This window comes from Aythya ferina (genome assembly GCF_964211825.1).
Source record: "Aythya ferina genome assembly, chromosome: 13".
Taxonomy (NCBI): Eukaryota; Metazoa; Chordata; class Aves; order Anseriformes; family Anatidae; genus Aythya; species Aythya ferina.
Window position 1 is genome coordinate 13,492,948 of NC_140311.1, and position 12,014 is coordinate 13,504,961.

At 42.6% G+C, this 12,014-nt stretch overlaps 1 protein-coding gene across 6 annotated transcripts in view; it reads left to right on the forward strand.

Annotated features, from left to right (window-relative positions):
• The window catches only part of PASD1 (PAS domain containing repressor 1), a gene marked incomplete at its 3' end in the record, with an annotated part of 103,709 nt that overhangs the window by 57,649 nt on the left and 34,046 nt on the right, over positions 1–12,014 (forward strand). The window contains exon 1 of one of the 6 annotated variants that reach the window (XM_084534757.1): positions 6,928–7,052. The exons of the other annotated variants lie outside the window; for them this stretch is intronic. Of the gene's footprint in view, positions 1–6,927; positions 7,053–12,014 lie in introns of those variants that run through there. 6 annotated transcript variants of the gene reach the window in all.

Sequence of the window (12,014 nt, forward strand, 5' to 3'; positions counted from 1 at the left end):
CAGAAAAACCTCTAGAATAGATACGAGATTGCTGGCCTTTAGTGATGAGTTGGTAATTTTAGCAAGACAGTTTTGTTATAAGAAAGTTGATGCATAATGTGCATCCTATTCCTTTTTCTTATTACAGGAAAGAGAGGGGGGAAGGGGGGGAAAAAAGACAGAAAGCAAGCAGGGAAGCAAGAAGGAAAACAGCTTGACTTAGCCTGAAGCAGAGATCACATACCCGATAAACTGCCTCTTAAGAGAAATTGAAATATGGAAAAATGACAGTGTAGACGAGGATAATACTGAGGTTGTAGACAAGGAAGTGCGCTAACCAAACTCCGCGGAGCTGCTGAAACGCATCGGATCATCTGACTGTGACTTGTATTCTCAGCAAACACAGTTGTATAATTGATTAATTTGTCAACATCTCTGTAGAGCACAGCACTATGGTAACTAAGAGGCTCGCTCACCATTTTCCCAGGGAGCCCTGAAAAATGCATCTTTCCTTGGGAGGGCAGCAGGGAGGCAGGGCAGCACCTTGGAGGTCTGGCTGGGGAGGACGGATGCACACACACGAGTGCACCTGGGCACACACCCATGGTTGGAAGCAGCCCCTGGCCAGGGCAGGAAGGTGAACTTGGGGTGTCAGATGGTGACGGGCACTTGTGGGACGCTTCTGGGGCACCACAGAGGTGTCTTGGAGTTGGCTTGCAGTATTTGCACCAGAGGTTACCCTCCGTGCTGTGCTCATCCCGTCTCCAGGCAGGGATTTAGGCAAGCCCCTCTGGTGCCCATGGCAGTATAACACCTCAACAGGCACTTCTACACCTCTGTTTCCCCACAATTTGTGTTCCCTCTCCCAGATAAGCGACGTGCAAGTCAATGTCAGCCGTTTTGCTGGGTGGCAGGTGTAGGCAGATGGGTTAATTGATTGACTAATAGCTGAATGCCAAGATATTTGCAGGTGTGTTTATTCTTGTTTACAAACTGCCCGAGCTCAAGCAAGATTTTCAAGTATGTAGCAACGGCAGGAATCATATCCATAAAAATGCTAATCTCCTCTCTTGCTTCATCCGTTCAGCCCACAAACACACGCATACACATATGCGTAAAAGAAATTAATAAGGTTTGTTTGTTCTCTTCTGGGCTCAGCCTACTTTAATCTTATTTTAACTCACAGCGCAGCGCGGCGCATTGCTTCAGGACAATAAAGTTTTGACCGTCAGCAGCATAATAAGTAAACCATTTTTTGGAGAAATAAATAAACAAAAGATGAGCTGATAACAGCTCCCGTTGCTGTTAATTATTTCGTATAGACGCGGCAGCATTGTAAGAAGACTTCTAAGTAATTCAGAGGATTTTTCTAAAGGGATAAGCCAAACCCCTGGACCAGCTGAAGGACCTCTCCCAGAGCATCAGCAGAAGGAAAATAGATATCCTGGGGATATCAGCCTTGGGGTCTGGGCTACCAAAGGCTCTACTGCCCGAACTGCAAGTATGTCTTCACGTCTTGAGGAGGATGCTGTGCGTTTGGTCCGGTTACAGCAAACCCAGCAATTAGGGAGGCTGTAAGAGCTGGGGAGGTTACACCCGCACCGAGGAAGTTGGGCTGCAAACCTGTTCGTCCCGTCGCTGAGCACAGCGTACGCAGCCACGATTTACAGTAAATTAGAAATATTCATGCTGATCAAAGTGTTTCTAATCATGTTTTATTAAGTGTGTGCATTAAGTGAGTCATGTGTGGCGAAAAGGTGGGACTTTGGTTGGCTCCGTTACTGCTGGCCATGTTAAGGAGGAGTATCAACAGTTTGCTTTTCACTCAAACAGAATACTTGGAAAGGCTTTGTTTTGGAGCAGGCTTTTAACGGAAGGGGCACGGTAGGAAGTGTTAACAAAACAAACTCTGTGTGCTAATCTTAACACCTACATCTTCTGTTTAATCTTGCTTATTGCGGCGGGCTGAGCCTTGTCATTAGCGGAGACAATGAGTCAATGTAGAAAAAGCGAGTTCCTTCATTTTCTCTGCATCTGAAGCTCTGGGGTTGGCCTCCTGGATGGCAGCAGTGATTTGGAGATGTGCTATTGCAGAGGGAGTACACGTCGGCCCTTGGGGGCCAGTCTTGGGATTCTCCTTGCTCATTTTGCTGGAGCTGGGGCCTCCATGGATCCCAGTGCCTTCCTTACCTGGGGCATCTTCATGTCTCCTGGTACACAGTTCTTTTGCTGAAAATTGTGTTATGTGGGGAGATTGCATGCAATTCTGTATTGCTACTTTCTGGAGATTCTTTGGTTTGGAAGGAGAATGCCCCAGAAGAATTTTTAGAGTAAGAGAGTGTGTGTGATTCTGCAATACTGTCCATAAGGGGGAAAGATTCTTTATCTAAAATGGGAGAAAAATAAGTGCAATTCTCTAAAATTGTCACTAAACCATTTGGAAACAAGAAATGAGGCTGGATCAGAACTCCATCCAGAGCACATGTTTTGAATCTGGAGCTGAATTCCCTATCATGGGTGTATTCATATATGCAACTAGTAGAGCAACCGAGATTTGGAGTGTTGGATTGATTTGATGGTTGGAAATAGGCTGTTGTGGCTAGAGCAGAACCTCTTCTTTCACTCAAGGGATGGATAAAGACTAAATCAAAAGAGGACGACAACTTCTGTGTTTTGATTTCTTTTAAAAGGAAAGCATGTGAATATTAACAAGCTGGAATAGCATCTTTCTTAAGAGTTGTCCTTAGAGATGATGTATTATATTAATGTGAATTCGACTGCACGGTAAGTAAAATTTTATATATATAAGTCATTATCTTATTCCAAAAACTGTCACATCTTGGAAACTATACTGGGATTTTCTAGTATAGTCCAGTTTGAGTTGTTTGAGTAAAAGGAGGTATCAGTGAACAAGTCAGATAATGAGCTGCTTTACGTAAAAGGCATCGTGTCTATTTATGATGTATAGAAGTCCTAAGAGAGTTAAATAGACAGTTTAATCTTCTTTGGACTGTGTTTGAAATGTACTTTTTATGAGGCATTCCTGACTGTTCCAGAGCTTACTGCTCAGACACTTTCATGGACTTCGTTTCTGTTTGACTTACAGCTCTGCAGGGTCCTTTGCAGGCAAACGCTGGCAAATTTTCTTCAGTTGTATTTATTTGGTTCCTTGACCTCAAAGTAAATTTTTTTTGTGATGTAGGTGTTGTCAAACATTTTCTTCTGACCTGGTTGCTGTTGCCAGACCTGGCTGTTAGCACAAGGGAGAGACAGTACCAGCAGGAACAGTCACACAAATTGTGGGGTTTGTCTTTGGCATCTTTGGCTCAGCACTGAGGAGCTCTGCAGTTGACTTGAGAGGGTCTCTGCAGTAACGAAGTGTGTGGAGTTTGGAGCCACTGCACTAAACGCATCTTTTTCCTCCTTTGTAAGTTCTTGAGATAAATTTACTGTGGAAAAGAGGATTGCTGGATGAATTAAATTAGATTAACTAAGCACTGTTTTTCTCCCTGTATTTCTATCAGTGTCGGCTTTGAGAGTTTGCCCACAGAACAGCTATTTTTCTGAGCAAAAGCGTGGCATTTACTTTTGTCTTTCCTGACATGAATGTCATGTTTTATTAGGGAATCATCTCAATCAGCTTTACTAGCAGCTGATTTTCCTCCCAGCCTTGCAACACTTGCAATATCTTCAATCAGAGAAGAGCCCTGATGGGGAAATGTTGTTGGAAGGAGGACATGCAACGCCGGAGTCTGGCAGAGCAGGATTGCTCTTCTGCATAGAGGAAGCAAGCATCTGTGAGATATTAAAAACTTTTGACAGGGATGGGAAGATAATTCCCAAGATAATTCCACGTCAAGCATCACTCTGGCTTCTATCTCCTACCAGGCTTCCTAAGCCCTAGGTCATAAGGTTAGAGGGAGCTGTGGGCTGCTTGTATCATTCCTCACCTGTGGATGAGGACCTTCCCTACAGCAGCCCATCGCCACCAGAGCCGGATCGCCTGTCGTCACCCTCCCATTAAGGATGACTGCTTCCGAAGCATTAGCATTCATGTCAGGACTAGATATGGATCAGCACAGGCTTAAATCATTGTCAGGAACAGATGTGAGATACCTAATCAGTTATTTCCTTAGGAAAATGAGTTTGATTGCATGAATAGTTGTAAATATTTCATTCAGCGACTCAGCTACTACGGCAATGGTAAACAAGCTTCGGAGAGGCATTTTGTGGTACTGCACTTGATTTCTTATTCATCTACACTTCAGCGTAGAAGAAAGCAGCTTAGGTACTTTGGATTACTTTTTGTGACAGCACGGCTGGCAACCAGGGGCTTGCTTTTAGAGAGACGGGCATGCTTAGCCCTAAAAACCACACCAGCTTCAGCCTGGTTGGCTTACAGCATGCAGAATTTGCCCACACAGAACACAAAACTAGAAGAGATGTTCTTGTTAGGAAGGATGTAACACTAATTTCTGTGCTCTTACAAGGAATTTTACTACTGACCTTTCGCAGCTGGCCTGGTGGGAGGAGGAGAAGGAAGGAGGAAGGTGGTTTTTCTCTCTGCCTAATTGAATGTTTTCCCTGCTTGAGTTTTGGCTAAACCACTGTGAAGTTTGCTTGTGATTTATAGAAGACGTACACGAAAGCAGTGCAGGAAAGAAAGAGGCTGCGAGTACAGATGATGTTTGCCTCTCCAACACGGTGTGAAATCCCGAGGAAACTGGGACTGCTAGCTAAAGGTCACGGACATTTTTAACTTCTGCTGCTGGCTTCATGCTACTGCGTAAATGTTCGTCAGGGGTTGTGCTGGCCTTGGTGGTGTTACGTAGTCAGATTATCACAGGAACAAGCTCCCTTTCAACCCGTCTGTTTTGTGGGCACGTACATCGCATATCTTTCATCAGCTGGTTTTAATGTTTATCTTCTGAGCCAGCCTACTTTTATGGTGTTAAATATAGTATGGATGCTGCTGGTATGTGGATATATGGTTTAAGGTGCTTTGGTCGCAAAAGCCCAGAGTAACAGATTTGTGTCTGTCCTACTTCTGGAAAGCACAAACAAATCCCACTGCCTGCACCCAGGAATTACACAGGTGGTTAACACAAGAGGCACGTGCCAGCAGATCTTCGTTCTCCAGAGCTCTTTGCACTGTGTCTCAGGGGAGATGCTGTCTCATGCTGCAGCCTTTTCTGCTGGCCAGGTCTCTTACCTGAGAGTTACCCTTCGAGACAGATGGGCCCATGCTTTTAACTTACTGGTTGTGTTGGAGTCCTGGTTGTGACTCACAGGAGGAGGATTCTTAGTGTAAGAACACTGCAGATAAGAAATAAAACTCATTTTAAAATGTTCTGTATGCTCACACAGTTGTTGAGGGACAGATCTTTTCCAGTTTTAGAGTTAAAAAAAAAAAAATAAACTTGCGAGAGAATCCCCAAAGCAAAGGGGACATTCAGTCGTGCTGAGTCATATTTTGTTATTTTGGTTGATTATCCAGCCAGCCATGCAAATAAACTGTAAGGGGAAAAAAAAAAAAAAAAGTGTGTGAATGTCTTATCTATGACAGAATGAGGACTCGGGTCTTTGTGCATAATATGTGTAACAACAATGACCCAGTATTAAACTGCTCCAGTGGCTGTCATATTTGTAGTCTAAAAATGATAACGAAGTAATAAGAGAGAAAGACATGTTGATGTTTATCTCCTCTTTTCCTCTTTCGGAGCAAAAGTTTTGCTTTCTCATTACATTTCCAGTGCAGATTTGCAGTACTGTGCAGAATGATGAATCTGATTGCAGTTAATTGTTTAAATATTCTTTTATTCCTGAAGCTTTCAGAACAAATAACATCTTTTGAGGAGGTAGTTGAGAAGTGATACGGGCAAGATATTGCAAAAGGGAATATTGGATGTGAAGTTAAAAGTGTCTCAGAGAAGAGAAAGAGAAGGTGCGGAGGTTGTTCTAAAGAAGGAAGGAAAACCAGCTATATTATTAACACTTCCAGTAACATAAGTGGCAGCAATTCTTCTTGGAAAAAAAAAAAAAAAGTGTGAGCTTCAATGGTTCAAATCCATCCTTGGTGTAACTGCAATAGAATTAGACTTGGATCAACAGCTTTGCTGGTTCATAAGTCTTATGGGGTTACTGCATGCAAATACTGTAAATGAGCGTGACTTTGTCCAAAATGCATTTAATGACTGTATTTATCGTCTGTCTGTCTTCTTCATAGTAAACAAGAAGGAGAAGGTCTCGTAGCCACAGAAAATATTTTGCATCGTGCTGTCTAACTAGGGCCATTATTAGCTGTTCTCTGCTCAAAAGAGCCGTTCTTTAGGGTAGCTGAAGCACAAACACGCTTGGTCTTTGGGACCCCTTTGCAGCCATATTATGTATTTGTAATGCAGGAAATAAAACACTGGATAGAAAATTACCACTTCAAGACAAGTGTGGGTTATTTTGGAAATTCTGAGCAATTAGGTGAATTTTCTCACAATAATGCTCACATCCAGTGCTTAATCATACACTTGAAACAAGTGGGCTCAGACCTTATGAAAAGTGTTTACTTGTTCGGCTTTAAGGCACAGGCCAAGAAATAACTTGATCGGATTAGTCGGGGTTGAATAGGAACAGCAGCAAATAGAATCAAACGAGTGTGAACGATGCTGCTGTGCTCTGCATTAGGAAAATATCTGCCAGCTGCCGTTGCAGAGCATAATCCCGCAAGATGCTGACGCCTCCGGTTCCCATTGCCCGAGGAAGCCAGGGCAGGGTTCCTCGGGCATGCGGTTCCCATCGCTCACCTGAGTCACATAGCATTTTTTTTTTCTCTTAAATCCTTCTTTTCCCTCTTACATAAAAGCTGGTTCTTTTCTACCTCCTCTTTCTCGAAAGGCTCTGGACGTTTGCAGGGCCGGGGTGCGTGGCTGGTTATTCTCAGCTGCAAGATTACAGAGATGGCAGCAGTAAGGTCAGTGGGGCACGGACACGGCTCAGCTGGAGAGCAGATGCGAGGAGATCATTTAAGGAAAGCAGCTGAAATTCCCGGAGCCAAATGAGGATAAGACAAATTTTGAAATGTAAGCGCTTTGTTTAAATTCCTTTTGACTTACATGCACGTTATACCTGGAACGCTCCCGAATTAAACACACCGAGAGGGTAAAGTTTTTCTTAGCTTGAACTTGGACGCGTGAAGCCAGAGATATAAAATGAGGTCAGTTAGCTCAGCTGCAGTGAATCCTTTGATATTCATTTAATGGGTAAGTAGATAAAACTCTAAGTAAGCCTGCATGTAAGACTTTGAATTTTAACTACTAGAGCTCTTTATAATTTTCTCACAGGTCTTTCACGTGGGGCAGTTGAACTGTTCAGACAGCTAGTGCTGCTCCACTTCTGCTGCAGGAGAATAAATGCTTCACTGCGTGGCCCCGGGGCCTGTTCTCTCCTTTCTTTTCTGTCTCTGAACCAGAGCTGAGAGGTGGGCTGGTGCTGGGAAATGCCATCGTTTTGGCAGTGTTCAGGTTTGAGATTTGGGCTGAAGTTGAGAGTTTTAACTCTGGATCAGCAGCTGAATTCTCCTCTGCTATGGGGAGGCTTTCAATCTGGTTTAGACCTATCTCTAATCCTTTTGTCATAATATTTCCTTTTTTTTGAATAGCTTCCTTATGTATTGAGTTCCAGAAATTCCAGGCTGGTGATACACATGAGAAACAGATTGCAACAGAGAGCAGATTATATTACTCAGGTCTAGGATTACGGAGGCAAAACGCTTTTTCTTCAAGTTGTTTTAGAAAGGGAGAAGAATCTTCCTTTTTTTGATGTATCAGTAGAAATTTGGGATCAAATGAACCCTGAGCTGTCCTTCCACTGGTCACTCAGTGGTCACTTGAGGAAAAAATAATGAACTGTTGTTTTTTTCTCACTTCTTCGCTTGGAAATCAGTTCTTATCAGTGCTACATATTAAAGTGAGTTCTAAGACTTTAGTCTGATGCTTCAGGAAGCTTATTTTAGGAGGGAAGACTTGACTGGATGCCAGTAGACAGGGCTAATCGTCGGGACATCTGGATTCACTTCTTAACTCTGCTGGCTGACCTTGGGCCAATGATTTAGGTCAAACTTTTCCAAAATGTGCATTGTTTGTAGATGCTTGTGCTGGGTTTTGGCATTACTTAAAATTAGGCTGTAGCTGCATTTACTATTTCAAATCCAGCTTCCCAAAACTGGGACACTCATAAAAAGACAGAAGTGAAATGTGTGCCCCTGTTTCCTCACTTGTACAACAGGGATAAGCATGTTTATAGAGCATGCCAGGACTTCCTGACGTAGAAGCAGTGGAGGAGAAAGCAGCAAGATGCTTGCAGAGCATCGGAGAAGTCAACATTGTTCATAGAAAGCAAAGGAAAGTGAACAAGAACCAGATTCCCAAGACCTCCCAGCACAGCAGCCAAAGGGTTCCCTGGTACAGAGGACCCTGCAGATGTAAGGAAGCAGAGGAATGACAGAGGCAGGGATAGCTGGCTACCTGCAGGGTGTCTGTACCTCATCCAGCTGCTTCGTGGTGCATTGCCCAGCAGCAGCAAGGCCCTGGCTGAGTTTCCCTCTCTTGTAGGGCATGTAGCGTAGTGCAAGGACAGGGCAGTACAGGAGTAGCATGCCTTGTGCCTTCAGGATACTCCAGTTTGTGTCATACAGTCAGTCTGTGCATGCCAGAAAGGAATGGGCTGTACTAAACACCTGGTCATGTAGTGGAGGAGCACTGATAGTATTGGGCCTCTTTCATTAAATGAAGTCCAAATAGAGAAGTCTGGCACCGCCTTTCTTGTTCTTCAGACAGGTACCTTGGGACCCTGGGATGTGCTCATCAGGGAGATGGCAATCAGTTCTTGCTTTCATCACTTCTCATCCTGCAGCCTGTGAGAAGAAGGACCTTTAGCCAAGTCATGCAACCCACTTATCTCCTCACCAGAGCAGAGCAGCTGGGAAGTGGGGCCCTGGAAGCCCCAATGACCCACTGCTGATGCATTTGAAGGCTCCTCCTTTCCCTGTGCAAGGCAAACAGCCCTCGGGCCTCACTTTTAGTTTTGCATTATGAGTTCCACCTGCAGCACAAGCAAACACAAAGCACAAATCTCCTCATCTGTACCACCCTCCAGAATCTGAAATGCATTTTATATACAAGCCATAGAAAGAAGAAACTGAAAACAAAAAAAATTATATATATTGTTTGAGCAGAAAAGGAGAACAGCTAAGGACATGGGTGCTATTACTGCCTCCTTGAACAAACTGGGTTTAGCTTGACTAGGTGGCTGATTTTCTTTATTGGGTAGTAATTGCATTTATTCTGCACACAGGGTCTAAAAGTAGGTAGTTCAATGGCACATAGACTTAGTTTGGGATGAGTTTCACCTATAGTAAATAGAACAAAAAAGGAAATGTAAGCAGGATTTCAGGGTAGCACAACCAAAACTCGTTGTCCATCTTGTTTAAGCTGCAGAATCAAATTATTTGTTTTGTTGGCTTGCTTGTTTTTTATTGCTTATTTCATTGCTGAAATTTGTTGGGTTAACTTCCCACACACACAAACGCCATCTTTTGTGATTTGCCAGAGAAGTGGATATGATAGAAAGTGCCCTGAGGCACGAGACAGGGAGCCCTGCTTGCCTTCTTTCCACATTCACCAGCAGGAATGGTTGCTTAACTTTAAACCTCAGGAGACGAGCAGTGCTGCAGTCATCCTGAACGTCACCTTTCCTTGGTAGAGATTGCTTTCAGTTTTTTTTTGTAAATCATTCTGAACTAAAATGCGTGTTTATATGTGTATGTCTGTGCACCCCATGCATTGCCCTGTTGGGATCAGCCATAAGCAGAACCAGAGCTTTAAGAAAATTCCTATTTTCTGGAAATGTTGGAGAAAATTCTGTTCAAAAGGCTTCTGGTTGTGAGATTTCAATATTGCTGCCTTCTCTTTGTCTCTATGTGCCTTTCCTGGAAATAGTCACATGCGAACACACGTCTCAATTTCTGCTGAAGGATTTTTTGTGAACAACTGCCTTTGCTGCTATGCCACACAAGGGAAAGAAAATTGTATGTTATTGTTTGGGGATTATTTGGCTCTAAATATTAGTCTGAGCATCCAGGTCCAGAAATACCGTGTCTGAATGAGCCAGGTGTGTTAAAAATGTATTTATAGGCTAGATACATTTTCATCATTTCATAGTACAACACACATTTACTGGAAAGGTAGTTCCTGTAGTAACTGGCTACAAATAAACACAGGTATTTGTCCAAGGCAGCAGGAGTATTATTTGCATGCTCATTTTTCTCCTCCCCTGTGTGTGCCAGTGGAGTTGTGTTCTTGTACTGGTAGGGTTGTGAATCAGCAGTCCTGCCTTTTGCCATCTTTTGAGGATTTTAAGAGGCTATTAGACAAATTGATAGAGTTAATTAAATACATGCCCTTCTTGTTACAGAAGCCCTGGAGACATTTTAAATAATCTCCTCCAACATTGCATCTTTAGCCTGCAAAGCTTAGTAAATTGCTGGAACAGAACAAAGTTGGCCAGCTATTTTCTTCAGGATCTGACAAAAATCCTAGAGAACAAAATGTTCCAGTAATCATCTTTTCTTTTCAAGTGTCTGTTAGTGTTTTTTAATCTTTCTCCCCTTTCCTTTTGTCAGAAAACAGCATACCCTAGTTAAAAAAAATAAATAAATAAAGACACACAAGCAAAAAAAAAAAAGAAAACCCACAGCAGCATTGTTCCTGCCTTTATCTTTCATTTCATTTTGGTGCTGAATCACAGTGTTCTGATACAGCCTCTTTTATGGCGTAATTGTTTTGTATAATCCATTTTCTTTGGGCACCTCTTAGCTTCTCTCTGAAGCTGTTACTGCTGTAATGAATGTAGTCATAAATCTGTCACAGGTAACAAGCTAAATTTAGAGCTCAATAAACCAGGAGGGGGATGCTGCAGCTAAGCGAGCGCATTGAGATGCTCCTCTTACAGCAGTGGCAGAAAAGGTCCACTTCTGACAGATGAACAAGAGGAGGACACAGATTTTTGGGTTCTCTCATCAATTCACCACCATTATTACCCTGTTCCAGCTGCTGCAGAGATGCTGCACGAAAATACAGGCAGGGGTGGGAAACAGAAGTAAGTGGTAGAGATCCAGGGATGGGGAGGATCCTCGCCGTGTGTAAAACAGCCGGAAAGGTTCAGAGGCACTGTTTGGTTTTTCCAAATGTCATTTACATTAGCATCTTATAATTGAATCAGTAGCACTTCACTGAAAAGGTTAAATTCTGCCTTTTAAAAATTAAATCTGCTGTTTAGCTGTCAAGCATAGTCATGCCCTCCTGTTGCCTCTGGAAGAATGAAACATCGCCGTATTGACATATAAATCGTACTGCTGGAGAATGCATTAACTCTCTTATTTACGGCTGTGTTGTGCTGCATCTTGTAATTGAGGGCTCTCTGCAGAATTCCTTGCATGTAAAATCCATGGAAATTATTAGCATGGCACATTTCTGTAATTAAAATATTTCCTACAGTATAGATTTGAAGACTCCCGAACTGCCATGCATTACACAAGTGCAAAATGCTACAAAAATATAAATACAAAGTTTTTGTGCATAGAGAATATTTTTAATCAGATGACTTGAAATAGTTGGAGAAAGCAATCAAATTAGCTGTTGTCAGGGCTGTTTTTAGGTGAGTAGTGAAACTTTATTTGCTGCTGATCACAAAGAAATCAGAGCACTAAGACTCACAGAGTGAGCTTTACCTTGTCGTCAGTGACATAGCCAAATAATTAAAATTAACACTATATTGAAGCATTCAACTGTTGGTTTCAGGGGATAACTCTTTCTAATATGTTACGCCATTAACAGTTACCCTCAAATGTTTTGATGTTTTTACAGCAATCCAATAAACATTATCTTTAGTCAAAATATTGCAGTTTTAGATAGCTCCTGAAGTCAAACAGTTCGGCAAAACAAAGAGTTAATAAAAAAATTCCTTCTCCCGTTCCCTCTTCAGTA